The sequence below is a fragment of the Erythranthe guttata genome, chromosome 5 (assembly GCF_056151865.1).
Source record: "Erythranthe guttata isolate IM_541 chromosome 5, IM_541, whole genome shotgun sequence".
In the NCBI taxonomy this organism is placed as follows: domain Eukaryota; kingdom Viridiplantae; phylum Streptophyta; class Magnoliopsida; order Lamiales; family Phrymaceae; genus Erythranthe; species Erythranthe guttata.
The window spans coordinates 5,431,428-5,454,552 of record NC_142537.1 but is presented as its reverse complement, the minus strand read 5'-3'; the positions used below and the strand labels follow the sequence as shown (position 1 = coordinate 5,454,552).

Sequence of the window (23,125 nt, the reverse complement as noted above, 5' to 3'; positions counted from 1 at the left end):
TAATTGATTATTGAATCACATGAATCTATATGTTCGATTATGTGTTTATGTGGACCGTTCGTTGAGCATGTTAATTATTTGATTTAATTTCGCGAGCATGCTATGATGATTTAATTTATGTCATTCAATTAATTATACATGCGATCATGTTTGTCGGTGATTGGAAGCGAAAAGGTATGCAATTAATTGTAATTATTATGCACCGTTTGTTTATATAAATTAGTTTATATAAATAATATTTTCTTTTTGTTTTCCGCTGCGTCCACGTGCCTGATCCCCAACAGTCATCTCGTCTCAAATTCCTTCATCACTCCCATTCTTACTCAGCATATGAACTACACCACCCAGAAATTCAAGAGATTGAATATCAAAAACCATAGGAATAAATAAGAAGTAAGAAGATGCTAAGGTTCAATCGACAGAGAGAAGATGGTGACTTGACGATCTTTCCGGTGGAGTTCCAGTGAGCGGGGTATGCGTTGAAAGCCCGCTGTAGAAGCTTTGATTCGGTGGAAATTTCTACCCGTTTGATTTGGTGACGAGTGCTCGGTTTTGTCAAAGATATCCAACTTACTATTAATTTCATAATCCGATTTGAGGTATTTTGACTTTGAATTTCAATTTCGGTTCTTCATAAAAATTGTAGAATATGCTGAATACTGTTAGTACAATTGATTTTCCACAATTTTTAGAACCCTTGTTGAAACTGATCTTAGCTCAACAGTAGCTTCAAAGGAATTTTCGAAAATAAAAATTGTTGTTGTTACTCTGATTTTTCAGAACACAATTTGGGAGCTTTGGAATTCGAATTTTAAAAACGTTTGTTCTCAAACATCATGGATTTTCTGGAACATGTTAATTATATGTCGAAGCTCGTTCCATATGATTGAGTCCTATAGGCTTTTAGAACAGAGGAATATGGGCGTTGAAGCTGTCAATTCTGGCAGCTCGTATGATTAATATTTTGGGGTTGTTTCCTATGTATTCGAGTGCTATTGATTGGAAGGTGAGAGTTCTCTTGCTTGACCTTTTCTGGGAATATGATAGACTCGGGTAATTGTATCGCTCGAGTACTTGGATTTTGCTCTCTTTCATTGAATTGATCCATTCGTTATCATTTTGATTATCGTTATTTAAAAGTGATTGGATTATGTTGAGCTTGAGATTAGTTGAGAAATGCTATCTTATCGAGGGTTCAATTCTTTAATTTCCATTTCCTTCGAATAGTAATTATTGAGTGATCGGTATAAAATTCTTTGAAGCTGATCGTTTTCCTTCAAGTTCTATTCAATGGTCTAAACTTCATGTTTTGAACCATCAAGCCTTTCTTTGAGCCAGTCACTTGATCATGTTTCTCCTAAAGTCTATTGTCTTTGAAATCCGGAAATAATCGAATAGTATGGTCTTCTTACATGATCTATAAGTCCTTTTAGGATGCCTCTCAAGGACAATGGATATTGATGGGTCCGGGGCTGTTTGGAGGTGATCGATGGGCAGTATCGGGCCGACGGTGGGTAGTCTCTACAACAGTATCCACATAGGTTTAGACACGTACACAACTGGAGGTCAGTTGGGTTTCGGGCTAAACCGGCATGCATCCGGGCATGCCACATTGCATTACAGGGTCATTCCTTGCTCGGTGAATAAGGTAGTAAACGGCTACGGAAGTCACAAGGTAGGTGTATTCTTATCTCTATTGATCGGAAAATCGATTGATCATTCTTACTATTATTCTTGAATTTCCAATCGAAATATAACCTTTAAACGATTCTATTTTCCGATATCACCTAATGGTTCGATCATTGAACTTTCTCTCAGATCATGTCGTCACTCGTTATTCTTATATTTCACCTCACTAAGTCTCCTATGACTTATTCCTCTACTCTATTCTTTCATATTCTTAGATACAGGTGCAAGCTTTGAATGAATCACAGGATTTTCCGTCCGAGTAGCTACCTTATTTATATTTGTAAAAGAGTGGTTTGAATTAAGTTCCCAATAATCGTTGCATGTATTATAAGTATCAGCGTTTGCACTTATTCATATTATTAGTTTTGTAATATTCTGAGATGAAAACAACTGTTAGAACAGTTGTGAACCTTTGTACTTTACCTTGCTATACGTAAGGTTGTTAATAATAAATCGTACGTATATTTCTGAGTTATAGTTTGATTAGTATTATTCAAAAAAAAAAATAGACTAGGTAATTTCACAGAGTAATTTGACAAATGCTACATAGAAGGCAGGCGTCACACGAATGTTTGCAAAAATATAAAATTTATATTTTGACGACGAGCACAAACTTCTCCTTGATAAGAGTACCATTCTGCAATTTTCCAATTTCCGAAATTGGAAACCCTTATTTAGGACCTGCCAAATTGGGAAACTTCCCAAATTAGAAAGCTCACTAAATTTCCGTCGAATTCTTTTCCTCTACTTATTCTCATTCGTAATTAACAATTGCAAATGTTGGACTCAATCATATTGATTTCTAATTATACTAAGATTAACTAACTAATTTTAGTTTGTTGCAATTAAGGATCTCAAGTTCACGAGAAGTGTGACCCTCGATGGTTCAGGTGTAAGCTAGCCATGGACCCACACATTGTTGTTTTAACTCGTCCCTAGAATTATAATTAAGATGAAACTAGTTTCACCTTAATTTCCCAAGGAAACAATATTGGCGTCTAGCAACTACGCATCATGATTCCCTAGATACAAATGAAGTGCCTGCAAGAACCGTGTGATATAGTTCACGTACAGTACGATCCCTTCTATACATATATCCCAATTGAACTAGAGGCATTGGTTCAGCGAGACCTCTTTATGAGTTCAATAACTGTGGGGAAATTCTTGATCATATAATCCGTTCGTGTTTGACTTAGAGAAACATATTTCTCTAATCACGGCACTTTCAGCTGTGGCCACAAAATTCATGGATTATAAACCGCAAGAACACACATGATATCCATGATCAATCAAGCGATCGAATCCCTTACTGCAATGCACAAACCTTCCACTAGATTTCGGACTGCACGAACATTGGCCCTTGGGGGGGTCCTCGGTGGAACTCTAGGACAGGTCACAATACAGCTGGTCCAGTAATGAAGTCACGGTGATATTTGGGTCTAAGGATTAATAGTGTACAACTATATCATAGAAACCTCTATTCGATCATTGGGAACCACTTAAAGATCTTTAGATTGAGGGAGTTCAGTGAACTCATCCACTTATGAGCACCCACTTATGTATGCCGATATCACAATACCGATTAGTAATGAGGCGCAGTACACATACACTAAGTGCTAGTCTCGAATGGGAAAGGACGATATCCTCGTTGATGGTGTAACCAGTTGACTAGGAACATGGTTTAACATTTATATTACTAATTAAATATCTCATGATTCTACTAGATCAATTATAAGTAATTATAATAACTGTAAGGACTACATCTATGCTTGCCAAATGGGGTATTTATCATTAATACGAAATAGATTATTTACGAGTAGCGTAAGAAAATATAACAATTAGTTGGTTCCTCGGTCACCTACTCTAACATATAGGCCATATGTAAAGATCTCTTTCATAAGCTGAGCTCTCCGACGAGCTAAAGACCCAGAGAGCTCTCTGATAAGATGAGCTCTCCGACGAGCTGAAGAATTAGAATGCTCTTCGACGAGATGAGCTCTCCTACGAGTTGAGATCTCTGACGAGCTGAGCTCTCTGATGAGCTGAAGACCTAGAGAGCTCTCTAACGAGCTGAGCTTTCCGACAAGTTGAAGGCCTAAAGAGCTCTCCGACGAGCTGAACTCTCCAACGAGCTGAGCTCTCCGACGAGCTGGAAGACCTAGAGAACTCTCTGACAAGTTGAGCTCTCTAACGAGCTGAAGACCTAGAGAGCTCTGCGACGAGCTAAAGGTCTAGGGAGCTCTCTGACGAGATGAGTTGTCCGACGCGCTGATCTTTCTAACAAGCTGAAGACCTAGAGAGATCTCTGACGAGCTCAGATCTCTGACGAGCTGAGCTCTCTGATGAGCTGAAGACCTAGAGTGTTCTCCGACGAGATGAGCTCTCCGATCAGTTGAAGACCTAGAGAGCTCTCCAACGAGCTGAAGACTTAGAGAGCTCTCTGACGAGCTGAGCTCTCTGACGAGTTGAGCTCTCCAATGAACTGAAGACCTAAAGACCTCTCTGACGAGCTGAGCTCTCCGATGAGATGAAACCTCTGACGAACCGAAGACTTAAAGAGCTCTTTGGCGATCTGAAGACTTAGAGTGCTCTCCAATGAGCTAAGCTCCTTGACGAGCTGAAAGCCTAAAGATCTCTCCGGCGAGCTGAAGACTAAAGAGCCCTCCGACGACCTGGAGACCTAAAGAGCTCCCCGACGAGCTAGAGACCTAAGAGCTCTCTCAAGAGTAGAGCTGTCCAATGAGCCGGCGACATAGGTATTTTCCGACAACCTTACCTCTCCGACGAGCTGACAACCTATCCTTCTCCGCGTACAAAATATCACTCCATATTGGTACATATAGACCAACATCCCAAACCGAAGTGGGGAAGTAGTTGATATGGGATAGTTTGCCCACTTCCTTGGGCCTCACTAATGTCGGCCCAAAACCAGGAAATGTGGAAGGTCCACAAGCCTAAGTGAGGTGTGTTCTAACCCTAGGGTTTCACTTCCCTCATATATATAGTATCCACCTCCAAGAGAAAGGTACATTCAGTATTTCTCTCAAAACACTTTATCTCTATGATATTTGGCTATGATTCTTGGAGGTCCTCTAACTTGGGCATCGGAGTGCTAACGCCGAGGGCACCCCCTCCGGCCCATTTTGCAGGTCCATGATGTACATGCCCAAGATGGTATAGCTTCAAAGACCTCTAGATTCTTGAGGTAGCCAAATGCCTTAAGGATGGCCAAATGCCTTAGAACACACCTCACTTATGCTTGTGGACCTTCCACATTTCTAGATTTTGTACCAATATTTGTGAGGCCCAATAAATGGGAAAACTAGCCCATATCAGGAGGGTGTTTGTCAAATAGCCCCTATTTAGTGGAAGACAAGAAAAATAAGTTGTTTCTAAAATACTATAAAACATAATTTTTTTTTCCCAAAAACAAATATTATTATACAAATAAATGAAAGAGGACTTCGTTAAAAACATTGTGGGCCATTTACAAGGGAAAGAATATCCGTAGTTCATATTAGAACAAAAAATATAAAATAGAATGCCCAAAATGGAATAAAAATCTAAAAAGAAAAAACCCTAACATCTTTCAAAATGAAATCCTCGTGGAGCTTTTCTCTGCTATAATCATCGGTCATCGCACAGTGGGAAAGCCAAATGATAGATTTTGAATTGGCAGTGTAAAATTTCTTATCCTAGTGATGAAATTAGCATCCTTGGCCAAGCTATCAACCACTGAGTTTGTTCTCGAAAAACGTGAGCTAGTGATTCCACCTCGGGAAGAATTTCAATGCAGTCTCCAATCAAATATTCTAAAGGAGAACCCATGCCAAAAGATTTCGGAAATCCAAAAATCATATCCCTAGTCTCATTTCTGTGAATTTGCTCCACTTGTGGAAATGTTAGTTTTAGAATAAGATCCATCAACATTAAATTAAAAGTTTGCACGCGAAGGAGCAATCCACTTAACCCAACTTCTCCAATGACTTTTAATTCGTTGAATCGGATTTTGAAGCTGTTGTGAATTAGGTTAAATTGCAGTTTAGAAACTCAAACATAAAACCATACAAACCAACGTAAGAAAACAGATAAGAACACAAAGATGTAACGTGTTTTGGATTAGTGTAATCATACACCCACAAGAACAACAATAGCAGCGTTTGATTTTACAAGACTACACACTCACACCTGGAACGCGCAGGAAACCTCTGCAGAAATCCCTAATTATTTTCAAGGAATTTTCTATGTTTAAACGTTCTATCCCGTCCTCAGTTTTTCAACTGAGTCACACCTCTATATATATGTATTAATCTTGTGCACTAAGTAAAGAAAAACATAACAATAGAATTTTGAAAGAATAAAAGTTGAAGAAGTTATTTCATTACTTTGTTTTGATGTGAGCACTTAGGCGATATAAGCAAGTATTTAAACACAATAATAGAGAATCCTTGATAACAAAGAATTACTTATCAGTCGGTGTTTGTTGAACCTTCATATTGATTTGCTTTATGCATAAACTTGAGTCGGTTTTCAATTTTGTTTGAATTTTCCATAGGATTTGGAGATTTACTTAACTTTTCTCCACTTGTTGAGGCTTGGTTAAGAGAGTCTCCATCCTTTTTACTGCAATAATTTTGGCCATCCTTATCTCTCCGTAGACTCTCAAAGTTGATGGACTATGTGTTGCCAATACCCTCCCACAAACTGTGTCGTGGCTGAAGGCACAGTTTGTTGAGAAAATACCGAAGATCTGTTTTTTACATCGGTTTTGTGAAGAGATGAGAAAATTGTTCACCAGAGGAGATAGGTTGAGTGATCAACAATCCACGGGCAACGTGTTCGCGCACAAACTGATAATCCAACTCATATGTTTACTTCATACATTGAATACATGATTTACGGTCATGTGAAGAGCACTAAGATTGTCACAATAGAGCATTGGAGGTCTAGTCATTGTAATACGAAGTTCTTTAAGAATAAACACGTCCATGTGAGTTCCGCCGCTATGTTTGCCATCGGTCAGTATTCTGCTTCGGTGCTTGACCGAGAAATTGTATGCTGCTTTAAGGCACACCAAGAGATAAGATATTTTCCTAGTAATGTACAGTACCCACTAGTTGAACTCCGTGTTGTAGTGCAACCTGCCCAATCTGCATCTGAAAAAGCAAACATATGAAGTGTATTGGCTGAAGAAAAATATAATCCCATTTCTATGGTTCCTTTGACATATCGTAGAATACGTCGAACCATTTTTAGATGTGCCACAGTGGGAACATGCATAAATTGAGATACAAAGTTAACACTCTACGAAAGATCAGGGTGAGTGAGTGTAAGGTATTGACGAGCTCCCACAAGTCCTCGATAAAAGCTCGGATCTTCTAGAGAAAGATCATTGGAATAGGCGTTAGTCTTTGCTTCAAGGGTGTACTCATTGGCTTACACTCAACCATATTGGATCGTTCAAGTCTGGTCATAATGTGATTGATATAGTTGAAAACCATTGGCTTTTGGCGTGACTTTCATCCCGAGGAAATGATAAATAAGCCCCAAGTCTTTCATTGCAAACTCACTACTTAGCAACTGAACAAATTTTGATAAGTTGAGGAGTTGATCCGGTGAGCAGCATGTCATCTACATAAAGAAGTAAAATTAAAGAGCCGTAAGTTGAATGAAAAGCAAATAATGACGGATCAGCTAAATTGCAAAAAAAAAAAAATCCATATTTAAGAAGAAAAGAACTAAACCGGTCGAACCAAGCACGTGGTGCTTGTTTCAAGCCATAAAGAATTTTTTGTAGTTTGCAAACATGTGTTGGCCACTAAGGATCTACCATTCCTGGTGGTTGTTGCATGTAAAGTTCTACATAAATGACTCCATGAAAGAAGGCATTTTTTACGTCTAATTGATGAATTGACCACTTCTGAACAAGGGTTATGCTAATTGCCATACCGATCGTCTTAGGTTTAATAACCGGGAAAGAGTTTATGTATAATCCACACCATCAATTTGATGACACCCCTTTGCGACTAAACGTACTTTAACACGGTCTAAATAAGTATTAGCTTTTGTTTTTGACTTAAAAACCCATTTAGAACCAATAACATACATATTTTGTGTACGTGGAACTAGTGTCCATGTCTTACTTTTAAGTAGTGCATTGGTTTCCTCTTCCATGGCTGGTTTCCAACAAGGATGTGCTAACATTGTGGGGCTCACGAGGTATGTTAGAGGATGTGATGGTGTATAAGGCATACTTAGGATTTGGTTTTACCACCCCTATTCTAAACCAATTTGTCATTGGGTGATTCACTGAAGGAAGAGGATTATTATGGGGTGACTCAATTGTTTCAACAATGTTTGGCGGAGTAGGGATATGAAGGTTGACAGACGGCACAAGCTGTGGTGGTGGTGAGTTAGAGTTGTTCAGTGATTCTGGAAATTCATTGGTTTCATCAGTAGTATGTAACTTGAGAATGGGGTGATGTGCATGGGATGTCTCAACGGGACTTTTGTTTTGACAATGGTTAGATAGAGGATGTGGAGGAAGAGGCAACAATGGACTTAGACATGGATATGAGAGAGAGTTCGTATTTTTTCCTGGAGTCAGAGAAATGTGAGTATGTGACAACCAAGAGTAAAAAATAATCATTACTTGGGCCGATTGTCTGTTGAAGAAGAAGTGTTAGTAGGTTTATATATAATTCAATTGATGAATCTTCTCTTTGTCATTTCCAACAATTAGGATATCATCCACATACAATAACAGTAAGATTTGCTTGCTAACTTCAGTTTCTCCATTGTAGTAGACACAACTATCATAGTTGCTTTCCTTGTACTCAGTTGATCTCATAAACGAATCAAGCTTTCTATTCCATTGCCTTGGTGACTACTTTAGACCATACAGTGGTCTTTTCAACAAGCACACTTTCTTTGAGTCTTCCTCTTCAAAACCTTGAGGTTGTTTCATGAAGATGGTTTCTTCAAGCTTACCATGTAAGAATGTTGTGGTTACATCCATTTGTTGTAACTCTAAGTCAAACATAGCCATAGTTGATTACATTATCTTTATGGAAGTTTCCTTTACTACAGGAGAGAATATGTTATTATAATATATCCGTTTCTTCTGTGTAAAGCTTTTAGCAACTAATCTTGCTTTGTATGTAGGCAACTCCACTCCAGTGATTAATGCCTTTCTTTTGAAAATCCACTTGCAACCCTACAAGGTTTTGATGATGAGGCTTATCAACACGGTCCCAAGTCTTGTTTTTCTATACATAAAAGCAAAGGTGCATTACAGTAAAACAACCTAGTCATTCCCAATTCTCTTATAGTCTTATGACGTCTTTCTACCACACCGGTTTACTCAGGGGTATAGGGAGATGATACCTGCTGTAAAATCATGTTGTACGAAAGTGAGTCGACAACCTGAAATTGATGAATTCACCACCTCCATCCGAATGGAACACTTTTATTTGATTATTAAACTGTCGAGCAACATACTTTTCAAACGCAGGATATGCATAAAAAAAATCAGATTTATTGCTTAAAGATATAATCCACGTTAACATGGAAAAATCATCAACCAAACAAGCATAATATCGAAAACTACATCAATAAGGCCATTATTCTTAAGCATACGTAAAGCTGAATATTGAGGATGTCCTAGATGGTTATGCCAAATATCTGCAGTGCCAAATCTAACCTAACCCGATGGGAGAAGTACAATGCTGGAGAAGTGGGTACGACATAGAGATTACCCTTGTGTGTTCTTGTTATCATTGCATGTCATGTTTCCCGTTCCTTAATACAAAAATTAATATTAGAAAACTCACAGTAAACATGAAATTGTGTAAGTTGGCCGACAGAAAGTAAATTTTTTTGGAACTAATAAAACATTATTGAGAGATAATGTAGCATTATTTCGTTTGACAGAAAAATCACCAATTGCGGAAATAGGCATAGAAGACCCATCTCCAATCAACACGCAGTATAATTAACACCAGAATATTTACGGAACTATTTGACAAAACACTCTAATATTAATTTATGGATTATTTTGTAGACCCGCTCATTTCCAAATTGTATAGAACTAACTACCAAGTGGACTGCATCCTAGGGGAAACCCCCCTCATTTCGAAAATATTTTGATATACCCCCTGGGCCACCCTGAAGTCCCTATAATACCCTTTTAAAATCAATTTTAAACCCTAGCCACTACAGTCGTCTCTCTCTTCTTCTCCCACATTCAAAATCCCGCCTCCACAAACCTCCCACCAGCGAAATTGCTTCTGGGAGCCATAACTCTCTCTCCGGTGGTCGAAATTCGATGGTTTAACCACCGTTGGATTCCTCTCGTCGAGCTCTTTCTTTTGGTGGTGATTTCATTCAGTTTCGAGCGCTGATATGTTTCTGCAATTTTTTTTTCATTCGAGGACGGTGGTCTTGCCGGAGCTTTATTTTGTGTTCCACCCGTCGAAATTTGACGGGCCACCCACCGTTGGATTCCTCTCGTCGGGATCTATGTTTTGATGGTAATTTCGTTTATTTTTATGTTTTCAGATTTATTTCTATATTTTTTTGCATTTGTGGGCGCGCGGAACCGTGGGTGGTTATTAGCGGCGTCTAGGGTTTTGGGGGGGGGGGGGGGTGGGGTGGGGGGGGAGGTGTTTGATTTAAAATCTGTAGCATTTCCCAGCAATAACCTATCTCTCTATCCCTCGATCTCTTAGTGTTTGTTGATTTTTGAGTGTTTTGATGTTTTTCTTCAAATTTTGTTGATTTGCACTAAAGTAATTTCTTTATGTTTTGATTTTGCAATTGCAGATTAATGAAAGCCATTGATCCTTTCCTTGAAAGTGTCAATTTTGTTTTTTTGAAGTTACAATTTTTTTTTTGAAGTTACATCTGATTTGTTCAACAGACTGTATACATTATTGTACATTACTATAGTAACATGTAGTTACATATGCGTATATTTGTGTATTTTCGATTTGTATTTTATTGGTTATGATGTGATGTATAATAAAAATATGTCAATTTGTAAATTTTTGTTGGGTTTTTATGAATTTATTTTGTATAAGCTAGTATTCGTGTGTGTATACAATTGATCGACTAAAAATTTGGGGAAAAAAAACGAACATAACTATGAATTACTATAGGTACTATAGTTACATGTAGTTATTTTCAGTACTGTAAACATATTGTTTTGAAAATTAAAAAAGAAGAATTAAAAAAAAAAAAGAAATTTAAAAAAAAAAAATTATTTTTTTTTTAATTTAAAAAAAAATTAAAAAACTAAAAAAAATTATATATATATATATATATATAACAAACAGGTTTATAAAAAAAAATAAAAAAAAAAGAAATAATAATAAATAAATCAGCGAAAATGATAAATGCAGGACCATAAATGTTGAATGCAGTTTGGCCGAAAATTGCATATAAGGGTAGTATAATACTTTTGCTTCTTCAGGGGGTATGTCAAAGGATGATTTGAGTTTGAGTTTATCCCTAGTTTATTTGGTGGCTAGGGGTATGTAAAATAACCCCATTAATTTAAGGGGCTTTTTGACAAAACACCATTAATGAAGTTCCCTATTGTAATAGTCGCATAAATTATATACATATAAGTCATAAATCCATTAGAGCATCCACAGTGGACTCCTTAAAGGGGTTGCTAGTGTCAGATCTCCAAATTTTGGAGAGAGAGGGTGCTGCAGTGGAGATTTTTTTTGCTCTTTATCCCTCTCCAAAGTTGGAGAGTGCCCAAACCCATCTCCACAGTTATAGAGTCATTTAGCCAGCACTTGTAGGCCCATGTGTTCCCTTGTAATTCTTTATTGCTTTTTATTATTATTATTATTATTTAAAAAGAAAAAAAGGGTTTCATTAGCCTCTATGTATTATTTATGTAAAACGTTTTAAATATAATTAATTTGAAAAATTGCAATGTTATAATAAAACTATATTATTTTTTATGATTCTGTAAAAATAATTAATATTACATTCATTTACTAATTAAAAACAAAATTATAATGTACTATGATTTTTTTTATAAATATTTTATTATACTACATAATATTGCAAATTATAATTAATAGATAAAATATCATAAACTAAGCTAATTATATATTGTAATTTACCAATCAGAGCATTACAAAATAAATTACGGATACAAACACACAAAATTAAAGAAATTATAACTTACATATGAAAATAAGACAACATTGAAAAGTACATTATTTAAGCCTCCTCGTCTCCAAAGATATTCCACAAATGGGTCGTAAGATCTGATCTCAAGACATCATTGGTTCGGCGATTGCGAATTCGACCAAGACGTGCCGAAATGTGAGACACAAGAATTGATGGATCTCGACCATATTCGGGAGGAAAAATATTTTCTTCTGGCAAAGGTGTCCATACGTCGTATTCAGTTTCTCGTTCATCTTCAATAATCATATTATGAAGGATAATACAAGTTTTTATTATCTCACATAGATCTTCTTTTGACCAATAGCGTGCGGTCCTTGTGTTATGCCCCATCTAATTTGTAAAACACCAAATGCACGTTCTACATCTTTTCGGACAGCCTCTTGTTTTCGAGCAAATAATTTTTCTTTTGAAGTGGTCGGATGAGGAATAGTTTGAATGAGAGTTGCATACTTGGGGTAAATACCATCGGTTAAGTAATATCCCATTGTATATATATGACCATTCACTGTATAATTAATTGGAGACACTCTACCATGTATGAGTTGGTCGAAAGTGGAGAGTGATCTAAGACATTAATATCATTATTACCTCCTGCCGTTCCAAAAAATGAATGCCAAATCCAAAGGTCTTGGGATGCAACTGCTTCTAAAATTAAAGTCGGTTTATGATGACGGCCTCTGTGTGTGCCGTGCCAAGCCGTTGGACAATTTTTCCATTCCCAATGCATACAATCTAAAGAACCAAGCATACCTGGAAATCCTCGCGATTCACCTTCTTGAAGTAAACGGGCAATATCATCTTCGTTTGGTGATCGCATGTATTGTTCCTCATAGAATTCTATGATCGAGGAACAAAATGTCTTTAATGTCTCTGTTGCAGTCGTCTCCCCAATCTTTGAATATTCATCGCAATGATCTACAGAAAATCCATAAACAAGTATACGAAGTGCAACAGTTATTTTTTGAATAGAGGATAGACCAAGGCGGCCACGAGCATCTCTCTTTCGAATGAAGTATGAGTTATGATTTTCAAGATCATTCGAGATGCGAAGAAATAACTCTCTACGCATCCTAAAACGTCTGCGAAAAAAATTCGGTGGATAAGTGCAATTATCAGAAAAATAGTCATCCCATAATTGTTGATGACTTTTTTCACGATCACGATTAATATACCGTCGATGGGATAATTGGTCTGCATATGCTTGATATATTATAGGAATACAATTAAGCATATTTTGAGTATCTCTCCTCATACGAATGGAAAAAAGCTCTTCGTCCTCTGAGGATGTGGATGAAGAACTTGATGATTGAAAATATGTTAACTCATCTTCTGGAAATCATCCAGATGAAGAATCCATACTGTTTTTTTTTTAGTTGATATAACTTTTCACATGAAGAAACTATTTTTATAATGAGTTTAAATTGGTTTGAATGGGGAACAAGGCCAATGAGAAGTTTATGGAGTGAATTAATTTCTCGGGAACAAGCCATGTGATTCTTTTTTTTTTTTTTTTGCAGGGATAAGATATTGATTAAATTATTTTTTAGGGATAAGTGATATCATAGTGTATGTGTGTGAATTATTTTGTTGGAGAGATATGGTAGATAGTGATTGAATTCATTTTTTGCAGGGATAAAATATTGATTAAATTGAGTTTTTAGAAAAAAGTGTTATCATAGGGAGTGAGCTATTTTGCTGTAAAGTCAAAGATAGATAGCAATTTATTTTTTTTGCAGGGATAGAACATTTATTGAATTGATATTTCGGAAAATGTGCTATCATAGTGGCTGATTTATTTTGTTGCAGAGATATGATGGTTTTTTGCAGGGATAAGATATTGATTGAATTATTTTTTTAAGAAAACAAAAGTGTTATCATAGGCAGTAAGCTATTTTGCTGCAAAGTCAAAGATAGATAATATTGCAGGGATAAGATTGAATTGAATTGAATTTATTGAATTGATTTTTCGGGAAAAGTGTCATGATTTTTGCAGGTAATATGTATATTATTTTCAGGGCAAAGTGTTATGATAATGGGTGGATTATTTTCTCCACTATAAATAGTAGTCTTATATTAATGATGAAAACTCACCCTTCATCTTCATTTTACATCTAAATCATGGACCCATACAGTAATTGCAATCCTAATACGAATCCACCACCACAAAATGAATCTCAAACATTTAATCCTTATTCTACCTTTTCACAATTTTCACAATTTCCATTCAATCCTTTTGTTTTTGCAGGTTCAGCTCAAATTCCAACTCAAGAGCAGATGCGTACTTCAAATACATCAAGTAAGAATAATTCTAAAGCAAAGGGACATAGAGAGCGAATGCCAAACTGGAGTATACAACAGGATGAAGTATTGTGCAAAGCTTGGTTGCATATTTCTGAAGATGCCGCAGTTGGTCCAGATCAACAGAGAGGGAGGTTGTGGGATCGAATCACAATGGAATTTATAATTTAAACCCCGATATTTGTAGAAATTTAGTTGGGCTAATGAATCGATGGTCAACCATTCAACAAAGCGTTAACAAATTTTCGGGATCCTACAAGTGGATACAATGCAGAAGATAATGTAAGTAAATAGAAAAAATGTTATATTTCATTCACTTTTATATATATATATATATATATATATATATATATATATATATATATATATATATATATATATATATATATATATATATATATTAAAGTCAGGTATTTATATTTCAAGTTTTATTTGTAGATGGGAGCAACGAAGAATTTATATTTCAAGAGTGAAAATCATCATTTTAAGTGGGATACTTGTTGGCTAATTCTGAAGGACACTTCGAAATGGCACCATCATGTCAACCATCATGTCAACGAACAACGAAAAAAACAGAAAAAGACTTCTCAAAGAAAAAGGACATAAATTAATTTGGATGATGATGATGTTGGAGAGTCTTCTAATGCACAAACTCCATCAGCTGAGCAATCAACCCTTACCGGAACTCCAACCGCAGTTAGTCTTGATGATGAAGATAGACTATCTAATCACGGTTCAACTGGACCAGCACGTCCTAATGGTCGCAAAACTGTAAAATGTCCTAGAAAGAAGAAAAAATTTCCTTCCATGGACTTATTTGTAGAGGAGTTTTCTAGTATGAGAAAAGAAGCTTCAAGTCAGTTCGAAGAAGAAGCCATTAGAAGAACTGCAAGAGAACAACAAAAGTTACAAGCCAAAATGGAAGCAAAACAAATGAGGCTACAAGCTCAAAAAGAAACCGAGCAGATGAGAATTGCAGCAATGCAAGAACAAGAAAAGAAAAGATTTGAGAAAGACATAATGATGATGGATCCCGAGTCAGCACCTACACTTGAAGGCAAAAAATGGATTATTGATCAACAAACTTGGATTCTATAACAACAAAGAGAAATCATAAGTCGTGAACGAAAAAATAAGTCAACATTTACGGATTCTGATAATTAATTTCCATGCATTTTCGTAAATTTTGATTTATTTTGTTTATGCCTATAGTTGGAGGGATGTTCCAACATTTTTATAATATCATATTCTATGTTTTTAACATTTATGTTATTTTTAAATAATAAATAAATTTTAATAATTAATACATTGTATATGAAAATAGACAAATAAATAAACTAATGAAACTCACAACATAATTAAACATAATAAAATATTAAATAAGATAGCGTAATTTAAAAATTAAAGTAATCAAAGAATTATATCTTATCTATTAATTAAATATATGAATTTTAAGTAATTATTTTTTTAATTTTTATGTTAATAATGAATATATTTTATTATAATTTAATATTTAGAGAGCTATTTTAGAGATGATCAAAATGTACCCATTGGAGCAAAAAATATTTTGGAGAGTGTATAAGTTGGACCCACTTCTATTGAGTAGTTAAAAGAGGATGAATGTGAGTATGTGGCATATGAGTCCCACGGTTTGGAGAGTTGATTTAGAGAGCACCATTGTGGATGCCCTTAGGGCATCTCCAACCTTGTGAGGTAAAAACATGACTGTTATATCTATTATTGGTGGGGAACAGTGTTTTAGCAAGTGAATTTTAATTTTGCACTCCAATCATACCACCTATATTTATACCATTTATTATATTTAATTACCCCTCAATTTTCCTATTATAATAGGTATTTATAAATTATACAATCTGCCAAAGAATTAATCATAAATAGAAATAAAAAAGTTATAATATCAAATTCTCAATATTAATAAAAAATATTTAAATAATTAATTTCAAAATTAAATATTGGTAATAAAATATTATAAGCATATATTAAGAATAAATATGTCGCACTTGGTAGCGGAAGTTTCATTTCTTCTACAAACCAAAATTAATTTTTATATTTGGAAGTCTTCTTTTTTCCACTGCTTTTGTTATTATTTTATTATTTTTTCATTTAGCTGGTGTATACATAGCAGCTGGACAATTGATTTTAGCTGACCTGGTAAAATTTAGCTTTCCCGTTGGAGTTCAATTTTTCGTTCATAAACGGTATAATCATTTATTTTTAGCAGATAGCATTCCAAAAGTGGGATGGTTGGAGATGCTCTTACATGCAGATTACCTAAATTATCCCGACTTAGTGCATTTTTGTATTTCTTTGTTTTTATACATTTTTTTTAAGTTTTCCTTTTTTTTTCAATTAGTTATTTCTTATTTATATTTTCACTTTTTTTCAATTTGATTTTTAAAAAAATGGTTTTATTTTTATTTTTGGCATTTTAATAGTCTTTTTTATAATTCGATTTTTACAAAGAATTGGTTTTGCAAAAACAAATCAGTTTTTTGAATAAAAGATATTTTATTTATATGGCCAATTTAAAAAAAAATTAATTATGATTAATAAAATAATTGTTTTTAGTATTTTTAAGAAAAAAAAATATTTATTTATATTTTTTATCAAATTGAATCCACTGCACACTTATCGAAATCAACTATAAATTTATCGAAACCCACTATGAAACTACCGTACATTCACTATGAAATTAACGTAATCCACTACAATATTAATGTAATCCACTAAATTAATGTAATTCGGTACGAAACTTTTGGAGTTAACTTTAGCAAATGTAGACAAGCAAATCATATGTGATTAAAAAAAAAAAAAAAAAGAAAAAACACCAAAAAAACAATGTGCTATGCAAAGAGAAATAAAAAACGACTTTAACAATTCTAATAAAATTACTACAATCTCTTTCTTTTATTTTCAAAAATAGCACATAAGCACAAAAAACGCCTTTGCCCAGACAAACGGCATTAGAGCTACCCTAGCATCATCCAATCTAGCAACCCCATCGGTATCACTTCGCTTGCTCAAAAAGATGAAATTAAGAAATAGAAGACAAAGACGTATCAATCCATCATTCAAAAAATTGTCTTTCCAATAAAAATTTACTAAAAACCTTATCAAAATTCACTATAAAAACATTGAAAATTCGCAACAAAATTTATCGAAATCCACTAGCAAAATCACATCATACACTAGAAAAATCAGGTAATCGACTACGAAATAGCGTAATTCACTAGTAAATTCACAAAAACCACTATAAAAGTTCATTTAATCCACTACATAATCCACTAAGAATTTTACGTAACCCAGTACTTATCTTGATTAAGAAAACATCATTTTCACATCTAAGTTTAAAAATTAAAGTCCCTACACCCTCCACAAAATAACTTCCGAGATGATTTGTGCAGGCACCTTTTAAACTTGCAGGCACTCTTTTTACCATTCTTCAAAAATCAAAAGGTAAAAATTCTCACAAACTCTCTCAAGCTTTTGAAATTCGGTTTCAGATCCTGACCGGGACGACAACAGATCGGAGGTAATTTCTATATTTTTTTGATTGTTTCGTTACGTAGATTACGACTATTGATTTTTTTTCTAAAACAGCGCCTCAGGTAGTACTCGCGTGATTCTACATGAGCACAGTGGAGTTACTCGTGTAGAACACGCGGGAAGATGAATGTTTGATTTTTTTTTTTAAATTGAATAAATGCGTATTTTTTATTGAAAAAATAAAAAAAAAAACTTAGAGCTCGTGTGTTATTAGGCGAACAAGGAGGGTTGTGCTCCTGTCAAACAACGCGAGCTTGCCTACGAACACACGAGCTCTATTTTTTTTAATTGCTTTTCAATTTTTTTTCTTAATTTTTGTTACTCTTGTGAAAACACGCGAGCATATCTATTGTTCTCGCGTGCCTTCTTACGAGCAGAATATATCTGCTCTCTCGTTTCACACGAGAACTTTAATATAATTTTTTTTTTAATTAAATACTTATTCAGTTTTTATGTTAAATTATAGATGGCCGGAGGTAGAGGGAAAAGTTTAACGAGTCAAGTTGCGGTAAAAGGTAAGATTTTGATGAAAGCTTTGGGTGGGAAGTCGGAAAATCCGGATGATTCGGATTGTATTAGAGATCGGGTAATTCTTGCATCCGATCATAGAAGGAAAGAGACGGCAAGAGAAGAAGCGAGAGCATTAGAGGCAGCGAAGAGTGCGAGGGAAGAAGCTATTGCAGTCGGAGTCGGGCCTTCTGTACCTATTGCCGATGATTTTGAAGTCGGTCATGTTCGTACTCCGTTGTAGAATGCTACGATGATGACGATGAGATGGTGGCTAATGATTACAGCGATGATGACGAGGAGATGGTGGCTAATGATGATGGTGATGATGATCATGATGGTGGTATAGAATTGCCATCGGCTCAACGGTCAATGTTCTCCAGAATGGATGTATCTGTTGGGGGTAATAAGTATCTCCTTCCGCAATTTTAACTACAATTTGACATGCACATCGGAGATCATGTGTTCCACTCTTCATCCAAAAGGTCCAATGCATTATGTAATACGTTGCATATCAAAGCACCAAAACACAGATATAAAGTACCGTACATTCTGATTTTTCTTCTTCTCTCATTTTTTACCTTCAATTCATTAGCTTGAAGGTCAACTTGCACATCAAGTTGATTTTGCACAGGATCAATAGCTCATGTCGATGATTGCAACGAACTCTTCGATGCACGGTGTGCACTCTCCATCTTGTTTAAACAAACAATCAGATAATATAGAAATGTAATATGTAGCAAATCTGGTGTAAAATGTTGTTCGTCTTTCGACGCTTATGTGGAAAAGATTTTACACCTTGCTACTGTTGGGATGTGATGCCCAGGAGTCAATGAAAATTCGCAAGAGATTCTAGATTAGCCGGTTTTGATTTTATTAACATGCTTTGATTCGATCCGTTAACGTGGAATAAATTTAATCTAGCAACTTACGTTTTCCGTTAGGATTCATTTCTATCATCGGCGCACGAACGAGAATTCACACCAAGCCTCCATTCCTCGAAAAGTTGTTGTCCAGAAATTTCCAGCCCTCTTCCTTCACCGATATCTCCGAGATAGTTAATCTGATGGAGAAACCTGTCAGGCGATTATAGTACTATGGGTTAGGAAGCTACTGTATAAATTTCAAGCCTATCAGATGAAAGGTTGATTTATGGAGAATTTCTTGGCAGGACTGCTCAGAAATTTTGGGAATAGTAGTTTGGTCAAAAAATCTATAATCTTCTATTGTATATCCCGGATTAATAATTATTCTACAAGGGTGGACTTGTACTTGAAGAAATCTAAATCTATATAAACTAAGAGAGAAAAGAAGAAGAGAAAAAATTATTCTTCTTAAACGTGTTGGACGTGTACAGCTCATTGTGAGATCCGTTTTCTCTCTCCAACCAAGTCTTGTATATATAGCGCACTAAATAGAGTTGTGCCAGGAAAGAACTAAGGAAACAAATTCTCAAATATTACATTCGAGCTACGGTGATCATTCCTTACATTCTCCTTACATTAAGATATCTTATAACTACCAAATAATTTATTCACTGCTAAATAAATTATATGGTTTCTTTTCATGATCAGTTTTACCGCTTGACTTATTTGAGTACGTCGGATACGAAATCCAGCTGGCCAGGACTTGGCATAAACAAATATTATAAGCTACTTAAAGGATATTATCAATTGCATATTTCAAAGATGTGGATTCCTTTCGATTATTAATTTCCACTTATTTTATTCTTAACGTCTGTACCCAACGCACTAGGGGCCATTTGACTCGATATAGGAATCTCTCCCTTTGTGACATCAAAATAGAAATCATCAATTAAATGTGTATGATTAAGAGAGTAGGTATTTTACTGTCAACTAGAAATAATACAGTTCATTTATGAACAGTGATGAAACAATTAATTCACTTTGTCCGGTTCAACACATGTCAGGTGTGCTAGCACAATAAGTCAAAACAATAGCTAAAAAAGTTATTATTTGTTTACTATGATCAAGACCAATCACTTAAATATTGTGCTACAATCTTTTACCAATGCTTAGTCCAATTTCATCTAAATTGTGAACAATTAACTTTATATTCTAAACGGACTTTCGAAATGATCTTTTGTGTGTCGTAGCACACCATCTCGAATACTATTAGAATATTAGACTTATGCTTTTAATTAATTAACAAACAATCAATTAAATGCATTGAATATCCTAGTGCAGATTCTCCTAAAAGGATAATATACTATTTTAATTCAATAATAAAATTATGTAGCTAAAAGCGAGACTTTTAATCTACTATTCTAACAATTACTTCTTTTGTTCACTGTAACTTTTCGTTTGTTTAACGAGGGAATATTTTGGCCCATGAGCTTGCTATTATGGTCAATTCTAGTTGTAAACCTTCCATCTTTTTTGGCTAATTATGCCTAATAAATTACCTTTTCGTCAAAAAAAAAAAAAAGAAAACAATTTCCCTTAATATCAAATTGAGGTTGAATGAATGAAATTATAGCATATTAAAACATGAGAGGATATTTTACCTTTTACACATCTCTTAACTTTATGTGGACTCATTTATAAAATTGTTTTTGAAATGAAATTAAATATGCATAGGTAACCCATGATGGACTTATTGGTAGGATCGACAATCGAGTTGGGTCTAACCGAAGCCCGGTTGGTCAGCCCGATTATATTGAGTTGAGCCTACATTTTAGTGGGTCGCGTCGAGTTTGAGCCATTTTACTAAACACGATTTATTTATGAGTCGAGTTTGAGCCTATTATGACTCAATCCAAATAAGGCCCGACCAATTAGATTATTAATAAAATATATAATATATTTATTATTTTAATATTATGATCAACATACAAGTTACTAGCGCATAAGATTAATTTATTTTACACCAAAAAAAAAATCAAAAAATAAAAAGAATTAAGTGGTGGCGGGTAGTTATGAATCAAATGCAACATATCCACTGAAACTCGATTGTTGAAATTTATGACCGAGATTTGGGAATACTATATGTTTCCAATAATAAGAGTTACTAATCTTTTTTTACTTCTTTCGGTCTTGTTTCTAATTAGTTTTTCCAATAACTTACTAAGATCGTTTAGAGTTTATTTGGATGGACTTCAATAAAGGTGAATCTTGTTTATTACTTGTTTATATAGTAATGAGGACTGATATAAACCTGAAATCCGAAAAAATACATATGTCGAGTTTGAACTTATACAAATGGGGTCCAATAGTATGTAAACTTAAGCGTATAATAACGAAACCCGATAATATATGAGCTTGAGCGGGACCCAGATTTAGGTGAGATGGCTCGATTGCCACTACTAATTATTGGTAATAGCCCCTTCCTTAATTTAAGGGCAAGACTTTTTGAGCGAAAATTATTCCCATAATATCTTATTGTTTACAGCGTGGATGTGTTATTGTGTTTTGAGCGAAAATTATTCCCATAATATCTTATTGTTTACAGCGTGGATGTGTTATTGTGTTACGTGCAAGACTGCAAGTTGTACCGTGCGCTGTTGTGTGTAGTGACAAAGAATAAATATAAAAAAATAACAAACGAATTAAAGAAATGATTTGGCAGCACTGCTGCTAGTTGAATATTCAACAAATAATAATTTGGCAGACCTGCTTGTAGTTGAATACTAATCAAATAATATAATATTACGTGATGAGAGTCATATACATATATACTACTTATTGAAGCATAATGCAAAAAAAAAATTGTAACACTGCTTTTTTCTTTTATTTTTTTTATTATTTTTTTTTATCTTTTTTAGAAGGTAACACGCCGCTTATTTCATTTCATTTATGTCTTTTTACTCCTCGACTGTCTCACTTATACATCGAGAAACAGATAAAGAAAAAAATAATAATAATCTCATTAAATAGCCCTTAGTTCGATTTAGAAACAATTATAAAATTACCTAATTTCTAAAAGTAATTATATCCAGGGCAGAACCAGGATCAAAATATAGGAGGGTTAATTAAAATTTTGAGATTCGGGGCAGCGCCCCGAAAAAAAAATATATGTTCACAAAACATTGCAAAACTTAAGTTTATATTACTAATTTTTAATTACAATATCATATATATTATATGTATTTCATATTTTAATCATCACAAAAAATTCTAAATCATTCAAATTATTCTAATAATGTATTGCACTTAATATTTGGGAGATTCATAGCAATAAAAAAAATTCAAAAATAAGTAATATTCATAAATTTTGTTTAAAATAATACAAGTTTTAACCATCTTATTTTATATTTTATATTAAATATGATATATTTATCTATAATTTATATAAGATTATGGAGAAAAAAAAAAATAATAATGAGTTAAAACACATATTTACAAAAATTTTGGGAGAACAAAAGTAATATTGAAAAAATAAAGTACCAAATACTTGGAAAAAAAGAATTCTTGGGGGTCAACAGCCCCTGCCCCTTGCAACTACCGCCAGTGATTATATTATACATGTCTTCTCTTTAGGAATAATGATTATTGATCAAGGATAAAATTGATACACCAAAGTTAATTATAATACATTTAGGGCTCGTTTGATCGAGGAGATTAGTTATTATTAATTAAATAATTGAAATGTAATATGTTTGATGTTTAGTATCTCCAATAATTTGTCGGGTCTACCGCAAATATTATGTTATCGCTTATTTTGTCTTATCTAACCTTTTAGAGTGTTTGGTTGCTAAATTAAGATTACATAATTCAATAAAAACTGAAGGGGTTTTGTGCATAAGTTCCTGACCGGCCATCTTTATTATTCTAGGTTTAGCGGTTGTATCTCTTTTGTCAATAAGCCCATCTCTATATATATTATAAATAGG

The 23,125-nt window shown here is 34.4% G+C and overlaps 1 long non-coding RNA gene across 1 annotated transcript; it reads left to right on the top strand.

Annotated features, from left to right (window-relative positions):
* The first annotated feature begins 13,989 nt into the window (after positions 1–13,989).
* On the top strand, positions 13,990–14,750 carry LOC148770487 (uncharacterized). Its single transcript, XR_016031388.1, has 2 exons — positions 13,990–14,481; positions 14,716–14,750. It is a non-coding gene; the product is annotated as an uncharacterized LOC148770487 (long non-coding RNA).
* The last annotated feature ends 8,375 nt before the right edge of the window (positions 14,751–23,125 follow it).